At 50.8% G+C, this 14,045-nt stretch overlaps 3 non-coding genes and 2 pseudogenes across 3 annotated transcripts; all 5 read right to left on the bottom strand.

Moving 5' to 3' along the window:
- Positions 1 to 990: 990 nt before the first annotated feature.
- Positions 991 to 1,108, bottom strand: LOC126274539 (5S ribosomal RNA; annotated as a pseudogene).
- A 7,703-nt stretch (positions 1,109 to 8,811) lies between these two features.
- On the bottom strand, positions 8,812 to 8,929 carry LOC126274540 (5S ribosomal RNA; annotated as a pseudogene).
- Positions 8,930 to 10,211: 1,282 nt separating this feature from the next.
- LOC126273487 (5S ribosomal RNA) lies at positions 10,212 to 10,330 on the bottom strand. The gene has a single exon (XR_007549340.1). It is a non-coding gene; the product is annotated as a 5S ribosomal RNA (ribosomal RNA).
- A 1,282-nt stretch (positions 10,331 to 11,612) lies between these two features.
- On the bottom strand, positions 11,613 to 11,731 carry LOC126273488 (5S ribosomal RNA). Its single transcript, XR_007549341.1, has one exon. It is a non-coding gene; the product is annotated as a 5S ribosomal RNA (ribosomal RNA).
- Positions 11,732 to 13,013: 1,282 nt separating this feature from the next.
- Positions 13,014 to 13,132, bottom strand: LOC126273489 (5S ribosomal RNA). The gene has a single exon (XR_007549342.1). It is a non-coding gene; the product is annotated as a 5S ribosomal RNA (ribosomal RNA).
- Positions 13,133 to 14,045: the final 913 nt, after the last annotated feature.

The raw sequence follows: 14,045 nt of genomic DNA on the forward strand, positions 1-14,045 counted from the left end.
CGACACTAAATCAGTCGCCGACGTAGGCGCGGGTTCGGACACAGTTGCAAGTGAAACATCGGGCAGAGACAGAATTTCGGCAGCCTGGACAGTAGCTGTAGCCTGTGCAGAATCATCAGACTCAGAAACAAGGTCACTGCTGGGAGGGGACACATCCATGGCAACCGCGGAGGCAGCGAGGTTAGCATCGGCCACGCGGAGCGAAGGTGCGGGGGGGGGGGGGGGGGGGGCTGTACCTAAGACCGTGGCGGCGACGGAGGCAAAGCTGGCCCGCGCAAACTGTCGTCAATCGGTAACTGAGCGGGCCGTTTGCGTTTCGGGCAGTCTTGCCGGTAATGACCGACACCATTGCAAAATGAACAAGTTTGAGGCTGTCCACTATAAGTCACAAACGCACGGTGGCCGTTGACCAAAATAAAGGACGGAATGTGTTGCCTGACAACCATTTTCACGCTCCGCACACCGTTCTCGACTTGAAAAATGTATGCAGACGACCATTTCTCCTTCACAACAGATAACACAGTCCCATATGGCCGCAAGTGACGAGAAATAGTGTCGTTGCGAATTTCAAACGGAAGGTTAAAGATCCGTATTTGTCGAACACCAAAACCAGCGTGAGACACAGTTACATTACTAATATTTCCGTTAAGGTGGCGAAATTTGCGAATACCGTCAGAAACAGAAACAACAGCATCACACAGATCGGAAGATTTGAGTTTCAAAAACACAGAATTTAAGAACGTATCGAACTGAATACCGAGTACGTCAGTAGTAGACAACAACAAATCCTCAGTTAACCAACGATGAATTTCAAAAGCCGAGGGTTTTTCTACGGAACGATCAAACTCGCACTGAAAATTGTTCTGTCTCTCTTCACTGTCATCATAAACCAAATCCATTACTTACAGTCAGTAGAGGTTTAGCCACGTGGCAAAGGAAGCAGACGACACGCGAGGCGCCGCCGGCCAAGTCGCACAAGGAAGTACTGCTCGCTCGGCACCGAGGTGTTGCCAGGCGGGCAGACAGCCAAGTACTAACCGGGCCCGATGTTGCTTAACTTCGGTGATCGGACGAGAACCGGTGTATTCAACATGGTATGGCCGTTGGCGTCGTTATACTGTAGCCGCACGGCAGAAGAAGGCTTCGCCTCTCCTCCCAACACACGCAATCGCCGTTTTCGGTGGCGCATTTGACGCAAAGCACGTCCTTCCACCTCGAAGGCGACGCGCAGTGAGGCGCGCCGCCACGTGGACCACACGCACAACACAGCTGCTCGTTGCACCGGCTGTCATTCGTTTGATTCGTGCGGCCTCCGACACTCGCGGGAGACGCACCTTATTATTGTTATCCGGCGCAGGGCTTGGGCGCGGCCGGCGGCGGGGGGACTGCGCGGGGTGTGGCAGTGTCCTGCTGGACCGAGGGAAGCGTTCTCACCTGCCTGACACGCGTCGCGCTTCCAGATATTTGCGTAATTCGCACGGTGCATTCTCGGCTGTCCCCTTCCGTCCCGACTTGTCCCGACTTTGCTCGACTGCCGCTCGCTGCCGCTCGGGTCGCGGTCCATATGACAGCACAAGCACGAGAAACATCTGCGAGATGGGCGCGGGCCGAACCGGCGTGTCCGAGGCGCCGTGTGCGGCCGTTCGGAGCTACCAGAGCAACTCTGTGCTGCGCCGTGCCGTGGAAAGGTGCGAAAACATGCACACTAGACACAGGCTGTTCGACAAAGCATCCATCTCTTGTAGCGACGAAAGGTAAATTTTTGTTTACAAATTTTCCGTTGTGCACTGCTACAAAACAATATGCCCTGACGTATTTCACAACATTTCTGTCACTTCACACTGTTTTGTTATTTCCAGAGACTCTTTGGAAGTCTTCCTTGGCGCACTCTTTTCAAACTGAGTTCCTTAATATCGTATCTTACGATAGTTTAAAATCAGTATGGAAGCATCTTTGTCACATGAGAAAGGTAGCATGAAAAAAGGGCTGCCAGGGGTAATGACAAGAAAGCAAGAAATGAAGACAGCCATAGTTCCCAGGCGGTCGCCGGTCCAAATACTAACGTTGTTGCTTATCTTCGGTGGTCGGACGGGAACAGGTTTTTTTTTAATGTAGTTAGTTTTTGGAATTTAGCGCTCCTACTAAACAGTAGGCTCTGACGCATTTCAAGAGCACATCTGTCGATTCGCAGTGTTTCGTTATTTTCAACGAGTTCCTAGCACTCTTCCTCCGTGCACTCTTGTTCAAACTGAGTTCATTACTGTAATTTCGCATCTTACGTTTAATACAGTAGTTTAAAATGCTTGTGGAAGCATCTTTGTCGCACCTGAGCGTTTTTATGAAAAGAGGGCTGGCAGGTGTAGTGACGTAAAATTTAAAAAAAGAGAGGGAGCCAACAGCACCTTTTTTTTTTTTCTTACGTTTTTTTTTTTTTTATTTTTTTATTACGGGCCTCCCAACTCCCCTTGTAGCCCGGCCTTTACACTCTCCATAAAATGCCTTCTAATTGGGTGCTGTTGGCTCCTCGTAGGTGGACTGGTAGACGCTATTTCTAGTAATGCCTTCTTCGGTGAGGCGCGCATGTACCTTGATGCGGTATTGCGTCTTGTATACGAATCAAAAGAAAATGGTTTCTCCAAAACTTGAGAAACAAAAACGTTAAAATCACTCAAATTATACTTCAAAACGGAAAATAAAAATGTCTCCACACCGTAAACGCCCGCTTGAACGACGGCGGAAAGTGGTCGCCAACTTCCATGGCCACCAGAACGCAGTAGCTGCCGAAAATGTATATCACACTAGGAAAGAAAAAATAAATCTAATCAAACGGTCTCCGCCAATGATCTTCGGATATGACGGCGAGAAGAATCACAAACTGAAAAACATCCACCCACAGAAAGTATAAGGAATCCAACGTACATGCACACGTAAAAGTAAGGAAAAAGTCCTTCTCGACACTGTCTCCTCGGTCATCTTGGGAGAGGAAATGAAAGAAAAAATGTCCTCAGAACAAAGAAAAACAAATAAATAAAGCACAAGTTAACTCCTACTAATAAAACATCCACATAACCCGAGAACAGGATACGTTGTCGATAATGTTCGTTCCATATAACACACATTGGCATTCAAATTTAGTTCCATCATTCGTAGAAAGAAAGTTCCGTTGTAAGCAGCAAAGTCCCGTCGAAGCAACATAAGCCATAGCACCGGCATTACCACTGGAGGATAACGCGATAACAGTCAAAATGGGTAGGCAGTCCTATGTAGATATCAAAAATTTAGCATAGGCATGGTCCAAGGCCACACGCAAAAAATTGGCAAAAGTCTGAGTATAAGCCGCACGAGCAAAGTCCTGACGGTGTTCCGTCCACAAATAGGATAGAAAATCGACGGCATCAGTCACTTTCAGGGTAAAGATACAGTAAACTGTATGTCCAAGAATCCATAACGTCGCATTTCTTTTGGTGGCCGGGTAAGCCGCGCACTGAGGCACTATGGCGTCCATGGTTGTCACGTGCCGCCTGTCCACCCTGTTAATCAGACGAACCATGTCACAGGCAATGTCCCAGACCACACGAAATTTGTCACACACAAAACGATGTTCGATAGTGTCCTCCTCTGCACACAATTCACACTCTCCCGAAGAAATCAAATTAATAGCACAAAGATTGGCATTTGTCGGGATAGTCCGGTTGACCACTTTATACCAAGTAGCATGAACGGCGGCAGGGACGGCGGCGGTAGCAAGGTTCTTCCACACCAGCTTCCAATCATGCTGTGGCAACCGATATTCCCATTTGTTCCTAATCGGCGTCCCTCGAAGAGCTCGAATTATCTCAGTAACACTACATGTACAGACGTCACCAAACACAAGATAACTATTGTAAACATAATAGCGGCGCACGAAATTCAACACATACGGAATGTGACTGATTGAAACAGGGGCTACTACTGATGGTGGGCGGTAATGACGAAATAAGGCAGCTGTCGGACTGTGCGGCCCCTTGTCAATCACCACTGTGGTCCGTTTCACAAGGAGCGCCGCACACTTAGATCGGAAGTCAACCAAACCTAGCCCCCCTTCCTGCAAGCTTAAAGTACACGTCGCCAAGGAGACCTTAAAAATATCGCCCTTCCATAGCAGCCAATAAACTGCTTGTTGGATGGCCCTTTCCAATTCTTTTGGCACTGGGAGAACTTGTGCCAGATACCACGCTTTGGCGAAGATATTCGTGTTAATGAGAGCCACCTTCTGACGAAGCGCCAGGTTGCGAGAGGCGTAGAGTTTAGCAACAGCTCGGATCTTGTATAATGTGGAACGCCAATTAAGGGCTTCCATACGCTGTGTGTTGTCAGTTAGAATGACACCGAGCACCGTGTGCTGTTGCTTCACACAAAACCAATCGCCGCTGACAGTGCGTAATCGAGGTGTAAGGGGAAGCAAGACAGTCTTACGAGGGTTGACGATAGCCCCCGTCGCCCTCTCAAAACGGTCCAAAACACCACGCAAGCGATCAAGATCCTCTGGGTGATCAATGAAGACCCCCAGGTCATCAGCATACGCCCGACATACCAGCTGAACGTCGCCAAGCCGAATACCCCGGCACTCCCGGGCTATACAACGTAGGAGTGGGTCCAACGCCAAGGCGAAAAGCGCCATAGACAGAGGACACCCCTGTCGGACAGAACGACCAATGGGGATGACGCTACCAGGAATACCGTTGATGACCACCCGAGAAGTGGCATTACGCAAGATATTGTACACCATCTTCGTTATTTTGGACCCAAAACCCAGGCCGATCATCACTCGCCGCAGATAGGAGTGGCTGATCCGATCAAAGGCGTTTTTAAAGTCTACTAGCAAGATCGCAGCCGCTCGGAGCCTGTGACCCTTTACATATCCGATGCAGTCGCGATAAGCCAGGACGGCATCGAAAATGTTCTTGTCGGCCACAGCACAAGTTTGATATTCACTGATGACCTTGGGCAGAACGACCTGCATCCTGTGCGTAACACACCGCGCCATAATCTTATAATCAGCGTTCAAGAGGGTTATAGGGCGAACACTGTCTATACGTGGCGTCGCGGTTGATTTAGGGAGAAGTGCAACACGCCCTTCCGCAAACTCCTCCGGGATGTCAACACCGTTATGGATTTCGTTCATGATCACAGTTAAAACATCGCTTAAAAGAGGGAAAAATTTTAAATAAAATTCCGCGGGGATTCCGTCCATACCAGGGGATTTGCCCCTAGGACTACTTTTCACCGCCGCAGAGAGATCCTCAGAAGTAAAAGTCGCATTAAGATGGGCCCTGTCTTGTCGCGTTAAAACATGTGGGACCCCCTGCAAAAAATCGCGGAGCGCCCCGGGGTCGGCGTCTACTGGGTGAAAGAGCGCAGCAAAGTGATCATGGACCTCCCGCTCAATATCCACCCAGTCGGAAGTCGTCGTCCCATCCTGTTTGAGCCACTTACGAATAACCAACCTCTCCCGCCGCCTCCGCTCCCTGTTCAGGTGGTAGAGAGAGAGCGGCTCCCCCTCAACGGCACCTACAGGTTGGCTACGCGTGACTGTCCCAAACCCCTTCCGGCGAAGATCGTCTAGAAGTTGAGCTTTAAACTGATTAAAAACCGGAAGCAACTGTGGAGACGTAGTGACCCGCTGAGCTAGATCTTTTAAACAGGACTGGTAAAATCTCGCCGTCGACCGGCGCCAATGCGCCGCATCGCGACTAAAATTGATTAAAAAGCGCCTGATGGCCGGCTTCGCTACCTCCACCCACCACCTGATGGTACTGCCATCGTCGCCCTTGTCACGCAAGAGCTTGCGCCACAAAGCAGTAAATTGGGACGCAAGAGCGTCATCATCTAAAAGACTGCAATTAAGCTTCCAGATATTTGGACGCCGAGGAGGTCGCGCACGCGGTAAGACAAGTTGGCACAAAAATCCACAATGGTCAGAAAAAATAACCGGCAATACTTCCGCCCTTGTGACATGGGCGGCAAGCGGCAACGACACATAAATTCTGTCCAGTCGACTATGACCGGTGGCATAAAAGTGGGTGAAATGTGTTGTATTCGGGTTGAGCACACGCCACGTGTCCCGCAAGCGAAAAGTGTCAACCAAAGTGCGCAACTCTTGACACCAATTAGGGCGCGGCTCCTGATCCCTACCATCAATAACGGCGTTAAAATCGCCACCAAGCACTAATTCATTAGTATTGCGATGGAGCAATTGACAGAGATCCTGGCTGTAAAACTGATTCCGCGCTGGTTTATCGCCGGCATGGGCATAGACATTAACAAAAGTGACACCATTAATAACACAGGCGATTGCGCGACCATTGGGCAATATTTCAACGTCACTGACATCAAAACCCGGACGGACTAAAATGGCAGTACCAGTCTGTTCATCCGACATGATATTATCAATAACGGTAAAAGCAGAGGAATCAATAAAATACAAAAGAGCCGTACGCGTAACTTCCTGTAATAACGCGACATGACAGTGAGAATCACATAAAAAAGTGTGCAAAGCCGATAACTTATACTGGGCACTCAATTTGTTTACATTAACAGTTAAAATGTTCCACGAACAATGCTCAATATCCATACATAATTAAAAAAAAAAAAGAGCACAATTGATAAAAACCTTACATGTGGAGAAAAACAGCAATGATCGGCAAAAGACAACCACCACAAAAGGATAAAATACACCAGAGAGACGAGTTGAAATCCCGTCAGCCGGATCCATAGCATCCAATCGGCGCAATGCACTAAAAAAGACGACTATGATAGGCCGTCCCCCATTGAAAACAGAGCACGGCTCCCATAACCCGTCATTTAAAACAGATAGAACATCGACGCCGAATAACGACGGAGGATCTTGCGGCGGTCGGTGAATAAAGGCAAACGGAGCTGACCACGCGAAAACGACCAACAAAAAACCAAACGAGGTCACCGCAGAAGCAGCAATAAAATAGCTAAAAAAAAACATAGATCATGCAAATGTGCGCGAGAGGAGGAAACAACACTTGCACACACTAAGTCGCGTCACTGGCCTCCACGTCCGCCGCCCAGTCCTGGGGGGCGGCGGGAGGGGGGTGTGGGGGGTGGCGCGGTCCCAGAATCCGTTCCACTAGAGTCCACCGACATGGGACCAACGACAGACATCTCGACATCAGGAGAAGAAGCCGGCGCACGTTCAGTAGCAGAAGGACAAATGCGACGTTGGTGTGTGTCTTCCGCCTTACGTTTGGTCGGCAATTGCGGTGTCAACACAGGTGAAACAGTGTCGGTCGGTTGCCCGGAGTCGTCGCCTGCGCCCGGCTGGCTTAAGACAGTCCTTAAGTGCCGAACAGCAACGTCACGTTTTTGATCAGCAACATTGATTTCGGCAGGCAGCTGACGGCGAGGAGAGGCGCGCCGTTGTTGTTGTTGTTCCACGGGCTGACGCCCAGAGCCAGGAGCCTGAGACGAACGTCGCTCGTCGGCAAGGTCCCGTCGTGAAGCACGCTGTTGGGAAGCCTGCCGACCGGGTCGTGTCGGTCGGGAGGCGTCGGGGGAACGCCCAACCGGAGACGGACTGCGATCGGGTCGCGGAAGACCCCTATCAGAGGGAGGCGACCGACCAACACTACGCGAACGTTGCCGACTTGAACTACGAGACGAACGTTCGTCCCGTCTCGGTTTCGGTGCTACAAAAAATGCCTGTGATTCCACAGCAGCAGCGGAATTAGGAGAACCGGCAGGCACAGTAACAGGGGCAATCAAAGAACCGGACTGTTCCGGTACTGTCACTGACAGCGAAACAGGTTCCGACACTAAATCACGCGCCGACTGCTGCACGGGTTCGGACACTGTCTCTTGTGAAACATTCGTTACTACCAGATTTTCGATAGTTGTCCCGTCAGCCGGAGCCGGAGACATTGAATCTAACACAGCAGACACAGAAGCAGAGTCACTATCGGTAGTGGACACATCCATAGCCATCGGGGTGGCAGCAAAGTTAGCGTCAGCTACACGGCGCGCGGGCGCGGGGGGGGCGGTACCCAAACCCGTGGCGGCCACAGAAGCAAAGCTGGCATCATGGAAATTACCTACAGTGGGCAGCTGGGCAGGCCGTTTCCGTTTAGGACAATCCTGTCTATAATGGCCAACGCCACCACAAAAAGAACATGTTTGTGGCTGTCCACTATAAGTAACGAACGCGCGGTGGCCGTTAACCAAAACAAACGAAGGAATGTGCTGTCTAACAACCATTTTCACACTTCTCACTCCGTTTTCTACTTGAAACAAGTACGCGGAGGACCACTTTTCCTTCACTACAGACAAAACAGTGCCATACGGCCGCAAATAACGAGCAATTGTGTCATTTCGAATTTCAAATGGTAGGTTAAACACACGAATTTGCCTAATGCCAAAGCCAGCATGCGACACATTAACATTGCTTACGCGACCGTCAAGGTGACGAAATTTTCGGACACCGTCATTGACAGACACAACATGATCACACATTTCGGAATTTTTCAACTTCAAGAACACAGAGTTAAGAAAAGTATCGAATTGGATACCGAGAACGTCATCGTGCGTTAACAACAGATCTTCTAGAATCCAACGGTGGATTTCAAAGGCCGAGGGCTTGTCTACAGAACGATCGAACTCACATTGAATGTTATTTTGGCGTTCTTCACTGTCACCGTAAATCGTAGCCATAACTTACAGTCTGTGATGAAATATACAGCCGCTAGGCAGAGAAGAGCAGACGACACGCGAGGCGCCGCCGGCCAAGTCGCACGCGGAAGTACTGCTCGCTCGGCACCGAGGTGTTGCCAGGCGGGCAGACAGCCAAGTACTAACCGGGCCCGATGTTGCTTAACTTCGGTGATCGGACGAGAACCGGTGTATTCAACATGGTATGGCCGTTGGCGTCGTTATACTGTAGCCGCACGGCAGAAGAAGGCTTCGCCTCTCCTCCCAACACACGCAATCGCCGTTTTCGGTGGCGCATTTGACGCAAAGCACGTCCTTCCACCTCGAAGGCGACGCGCAGTGAGGCGCGCCGCCACGTGGACCACACGCACAACACAGCTGCTCGTTGCACCGGCTGTCATTCGTTTGATTCGTGCGGCCTCCGACACTCGCGGGAGACGCACCTTATTATTGTTATCCGGCGCAGGGCTTGGGCGCGGCCGGCGGCGGGGGGACTGCGCGGGGTGTGGCAGTGTCCTGCTGGACCGAGGGAAGCGTTCTCACCTGCCTGACACGCGTCGCGCTTCCAGATATTTGCGTAATTCGCACGGTGCATTCTCGGCTGTCCCCTTCCGTCCCGACTTGTCCCGACTTTGCTCGACTGCCGCTCGCTGCCGCTCGGGTCGCGGTCCATATGACAGCACAAGCACGAGAAACATCTGCGAGATGGGCGCGGGCCGAACCGGCGTGTCCGAGGCGCCGTGTGCGGCCGTTCGGAGCTACCAGAGCAACTCTGTGCTGCGCCGTGCCGTGGAAAGGTGCGAAAACATGCACACTAGACACAGGCTGTTCGACAAAGCATCCATCTCTTGTAGCGACGAAAGGTAAATTTTTGTTTACAAATTTTCCGTTGTGCACTGCTACAAAACAATATGCCCTGACGTATTTCACAACATTTCTGTCACTTCATACTGTTTTGTTATTTCCAGAGACTCTTTGGAAGTCTTCCTTGGCGCACTCTTTTCAAACTGAGTTCCTTAATATCGTATCTTACGATAGTTTAAAATCAGTATGGAAGCATCTTTGTCACATGAGAAAGGTAGCATGAAAAAAGGGCTGCCAGGGGTAATGACAAGAAAGCAAGAAATGAAGACAGCCATAGTTCCCAGGCGGTCGCCGGTCCAAATACTAACGTTGTTGCTTATCTTCGGTGGTCGGACGGGAACAGGTTTTTTTTTAATGTAGTTAGTTTTTGGAATTTAGCGCTCCTACTAAACAGTAGGCTCTGACGCATTTCAAGAGCACATCTGTCGATTCGCAGTGTTTCGTTATTTTCAACGAGTTCCTAGCACTCTTCCTCCGTGCACTCTTGTTCAAACTGAGTTCATTACTGTAATTTCGCATCTTACGTTTAATACAGTAGTTTAAAATGCTTGTGGAAGCATCTTTGTCGCACCTGAGCGTTTTTATGAAAAGAGGGCTGGCAGGTGTAGTGACGTAAAATTTAAAAAAAGAGAGGGAGCCAACAGCACCCGGTGTTCCCAGGCGGTCACCCATCCAAGTACTAACCGGGCCCGATGTTGCTTAACTTCGGTGATCGGACGAGAACCGGTGTATTCAACATGGTATGGCCGTTGGCGTCGTTATACTGTAGCCGCACGGCAGAAGAAGGCTTCGCCTCTCCTCCCAACACACGCAATCGCCGTTTTCGGTGGCGCATTTGACGCAAAGCACGTCCTTCCACCTCGAAGGCGACGCGCAGTGAGGCGCGCCGCCACGTGGACCACACGCACAACACAGCTGCTCGTTGCACCGGCTGTCATTCGTTTGATTCGTGCGGCCTCCGACACTCGCGGGAGACGCACCTTATTATTGTTATCCGGCGCAGGGCTTGGGCGCGGCCGGCGGCGGGGGGACTGCGCGGGGTGTGGCAGTGTCCTGCTGGACCGAGGGAAGCGTTCTCACCTGCCTGACACGCGTCGCGCTTCCAGATATTTGCGTAATTCGCACGGTGCATTCTCGGCTGTCCCCTTCCGTCCCGACTTGTCCCGACTTTGCTCGACTGCCGCTCGCTGCCGCTCGGGTCGCGGTCCATATGACAGCACAAGCACGAGAAACATCTGCGAGATGGGCGCGGGCCGAACCGGCGTGTCCGAGGCGCCGTGTGCGGCCGTTCGGAGCTACCAGAGCAACTCTGTGCTGCGCCGTGCCGTGGAAAGGTGCAAAAACATGCACACTAGACACAGGCTGTTCGACAAAGCATCCATCTCTTGTAGCGACGAAAGGTAAATTTTTGTTTACAAATTTTCCGTTGTGCACTGCTACAAAACAATATGCCCTGACGTATTTCACAACATTTCTGTCACTTCATACTGTTTTGTTATTTCCAGAGACTCTTTGGAAGTCTTCCTTGGCGCACTCTTTTCAAACTGAGTTCCTTAATATCGTATCTTACGATAGTTTAAAATCAGTATGGAAGCATCTTTGTCACATGAGAAAGGTAGCATGAAAAAAGGGCTGCCAGGGGTAATGACAAGAAAGCAAGAAATGAAGACAGCCATAGTTCCCAGGCGGTCGCCGGTCCAAATACTAACGTTGTTGCTTATCTTCGGTGGTCGGACGGGAACAGGTTTTTTTTTAATGTAGTTAGTTTTTGGAATTTAGCGCTCCTACTAAACAGTAGGCTCTGACGCATTTCAAGAGCACATCTGTCGATTCGCAGTGTTTCGTTATTTTCAACGAGTTCCTAGCACTCTTCCTCCGTGCACTCTTGTTCAAACTGAGTTCATTACTGTAATTTCGCATCTTACGTTTAATACAGTAGTTTAAAATGCTTGTGGAAGCATCTTTGTCGCACCTGAGCGTTTTTATGAAAAGAGGGCTGGCAGGTGTAGTGACGTAAAATTTAAAAAAAGAGAGGGAGCCAACAGCACCCGGTGTTCCCAGGCGGTCACCCATCCAAGTACTAACCGGGCCCGATGTTGCTTAACTTCGGTGATCGGACGAGAACCGGTGTATTCAACATGGTATGGCCGTTGGCGTCGTTATACTGTAGCCGCACGGCAGAAGAAGGCTTCGCCTCTCCTCCCAACACACGCAATCGCCGTTTTCGGTGGCGCATTTGACGCAAAGCACGTCCTTCCACCTCGAAGGCGACGCGCAGTGAGGCGCGCCGCCACGTGGACCACACGCACAACACAGCTGCTCGTTGCACCGGCTGTCATTCGTTTGATTCGTGCGGCCTCCGACACTCGCGGGAGACGCACCTTATTATTGTTATCCGGCGCAGGGCTTGGGCGCGGCCGGCGGCGGGGGGACTGCGCGGGGTGTGGCAGTGTCCTGCTGGACCGAGGGAAGCGTTCTCACCTGCCTGACACGCGTCGCGCTTCCAGATATTTGCGTAATTCGCACGGTGCATTCTCGGCTGTCCCCTTCCGTCCCGACTTGTCCCGACTTTGCTCGACTGCCGCTCGCTGCCGCTCGGGTCGCGGTCCATATGACAGCACAAGCACGAGAAACATCTGCGAGATGGGCGCGGGCCGAACCGGCGTGTCCGAGGCGCCGTGTGCGGCCGTTCGGAGCTACCAGAGCAACTCTGTGCTGCGCCGTGCCGTGGAAAGGTGCGAAAACATGCACACTAGACACAGGCTGTTCGACAAAGCATCCATCTCTTGTAGCGACGAAAGGTAAATTTTTGTTTACAAATTTTCCGTTGTGCACTGCTACAAAACAATATGCCCTGACGTATTTCACAACATTTCTGTCACTTCATACTGTTTTGTTATTTCCAGAGACTCTTTGGAAGTCTTCCTTGGCGCACTCTTTTCAAACTGAGTTCCTTAATATCGTATCTTACGATAGTTTAAAATCAGTATGGAAGCATCTTTGTCACATGAGAAAGGTAGCATGAAAAAAGGGCTGCCAGGGGTAATGACAAGAAAGCAAGAAATGAAGACAGCCATAGTTCCCAGGCGGTCGCCGGTCCAAATACTAACGTTGTTGCTTATCTTCGGTGGTCGGACGGGAACAGGTTTTTTTTTAATGTAGTTAGTTTTTGGAATTTAGCGCTCCTACTAAACAGTAGGCTCTGACGCATTTCAAGAGCACATCTGTCGATTCGCAGTGTTTCGTTATTTTCAACGAGTTCCTAGCACTCTTCCTCCGTGCACTCTTGTTCAAACTGAGTTCATTACTGTAATTTCGCATCTTACGTTTAATACAGTAGTTTAAAATGCTTGTGGAAGCATCTTTGTCGCACCTGAGCGTTTTTATGAAAAGAGGGCTGGCAGGTGTAGTGACGTAAAATTTAAAAAAAGAGAGGGAGCCAACAGCACCCGGTGTTCCCAGGCGGTCACCCATCCAAGTACTAACCGGGCCCGATGTTGCTTAACTTCGGTGATCGGACGAGAACCGGTGTATTCAACATGGTATGGCCGTTGGCGTCGTTATACTGTAGCCGCACGGCAGAAGAAGGCTTCGCCTCTCCTCCCAACACACGCAATCGCCGTTTTCGGTGGCGCATTTGACGCAAAGCACGTCCTTCCACCTCGAAGGCGACGCGCAGTGAGGCGCGCCGCCACGTGGACCACACGCACAACACAGCTGCTCGTTGCACCGGCTGTCATTCGTTTGATTCGTGCGGCCTCCGACACTCGCGGGAGACGCACCTTATTATTGTTATCCGGCGCAGGGCTTGGGCGCGGCCGGCGGCGGGGGGACTGCGCGGGGTGTGGCAGTGTCCTGCTGGACCGAGGGAAGCGTTCTCACCTGCCTGACACGCGTCGCGCTTCCAGATATTTGCGTAATTCGCACGGTGCATTCTCGGCTGTCCCCTTCCGTCCCGACTTGTCCCGACTTTGCTCGACTGCCGCTCGCTGCCGCTCGGGTCGCGGTCCATATGACAGCACAAGCACGAGAAACATCTGCGAGATGGGCGCGGGCCGAACCGGCGTGTCCGAGGCGCCGTGTGCGGCCGTTCGGAGCTACCAGAGCAACTCTGTGCTGCGCCGTGCCGTGGAAAGGTGCGAAAACATGCACACTAGACACAGGCTGTTCGACAAAGCATCCATCTCTTGTAGCGACGAAAGGTAAATTTTTGTTTACAAATTTTCCGTTGTGCACTGCTACAAAACAATATGCCCTGACGTATTTCACAACATTTCTGTCACTTCATACTGTTTTGTTATTTCCAGAGACTCTTTGGAAGTCTTCCTTGGCGCACTCTTTTCAAACTGAGTTCCTTAATATCGTATCTTACGATAGTTTAAAATCAGTATGGAAGCATCTTTGTCACATGAGAAAGGTAGCATGAAAAAAGGGCTGCCAGGGGTAATGACAAGAAAGCAAGAAATGAA

This window comes from Schistocerca gregaria, chromosome 5, assembly GCF_023897955.1.
Source record: "Schistocerca gregaria isolate iqSchGreg1 chromosome 5, iqSchGreg1.2, whole genome shotgun sequence".
Classification (NCBI taxonomy): domain Eukaryota; kingdom Metazoa; phylum Arthropoda; class Insecta; order Orthoptera; family Acrididae; genus Schistocerca; species Schistocerca gregaria.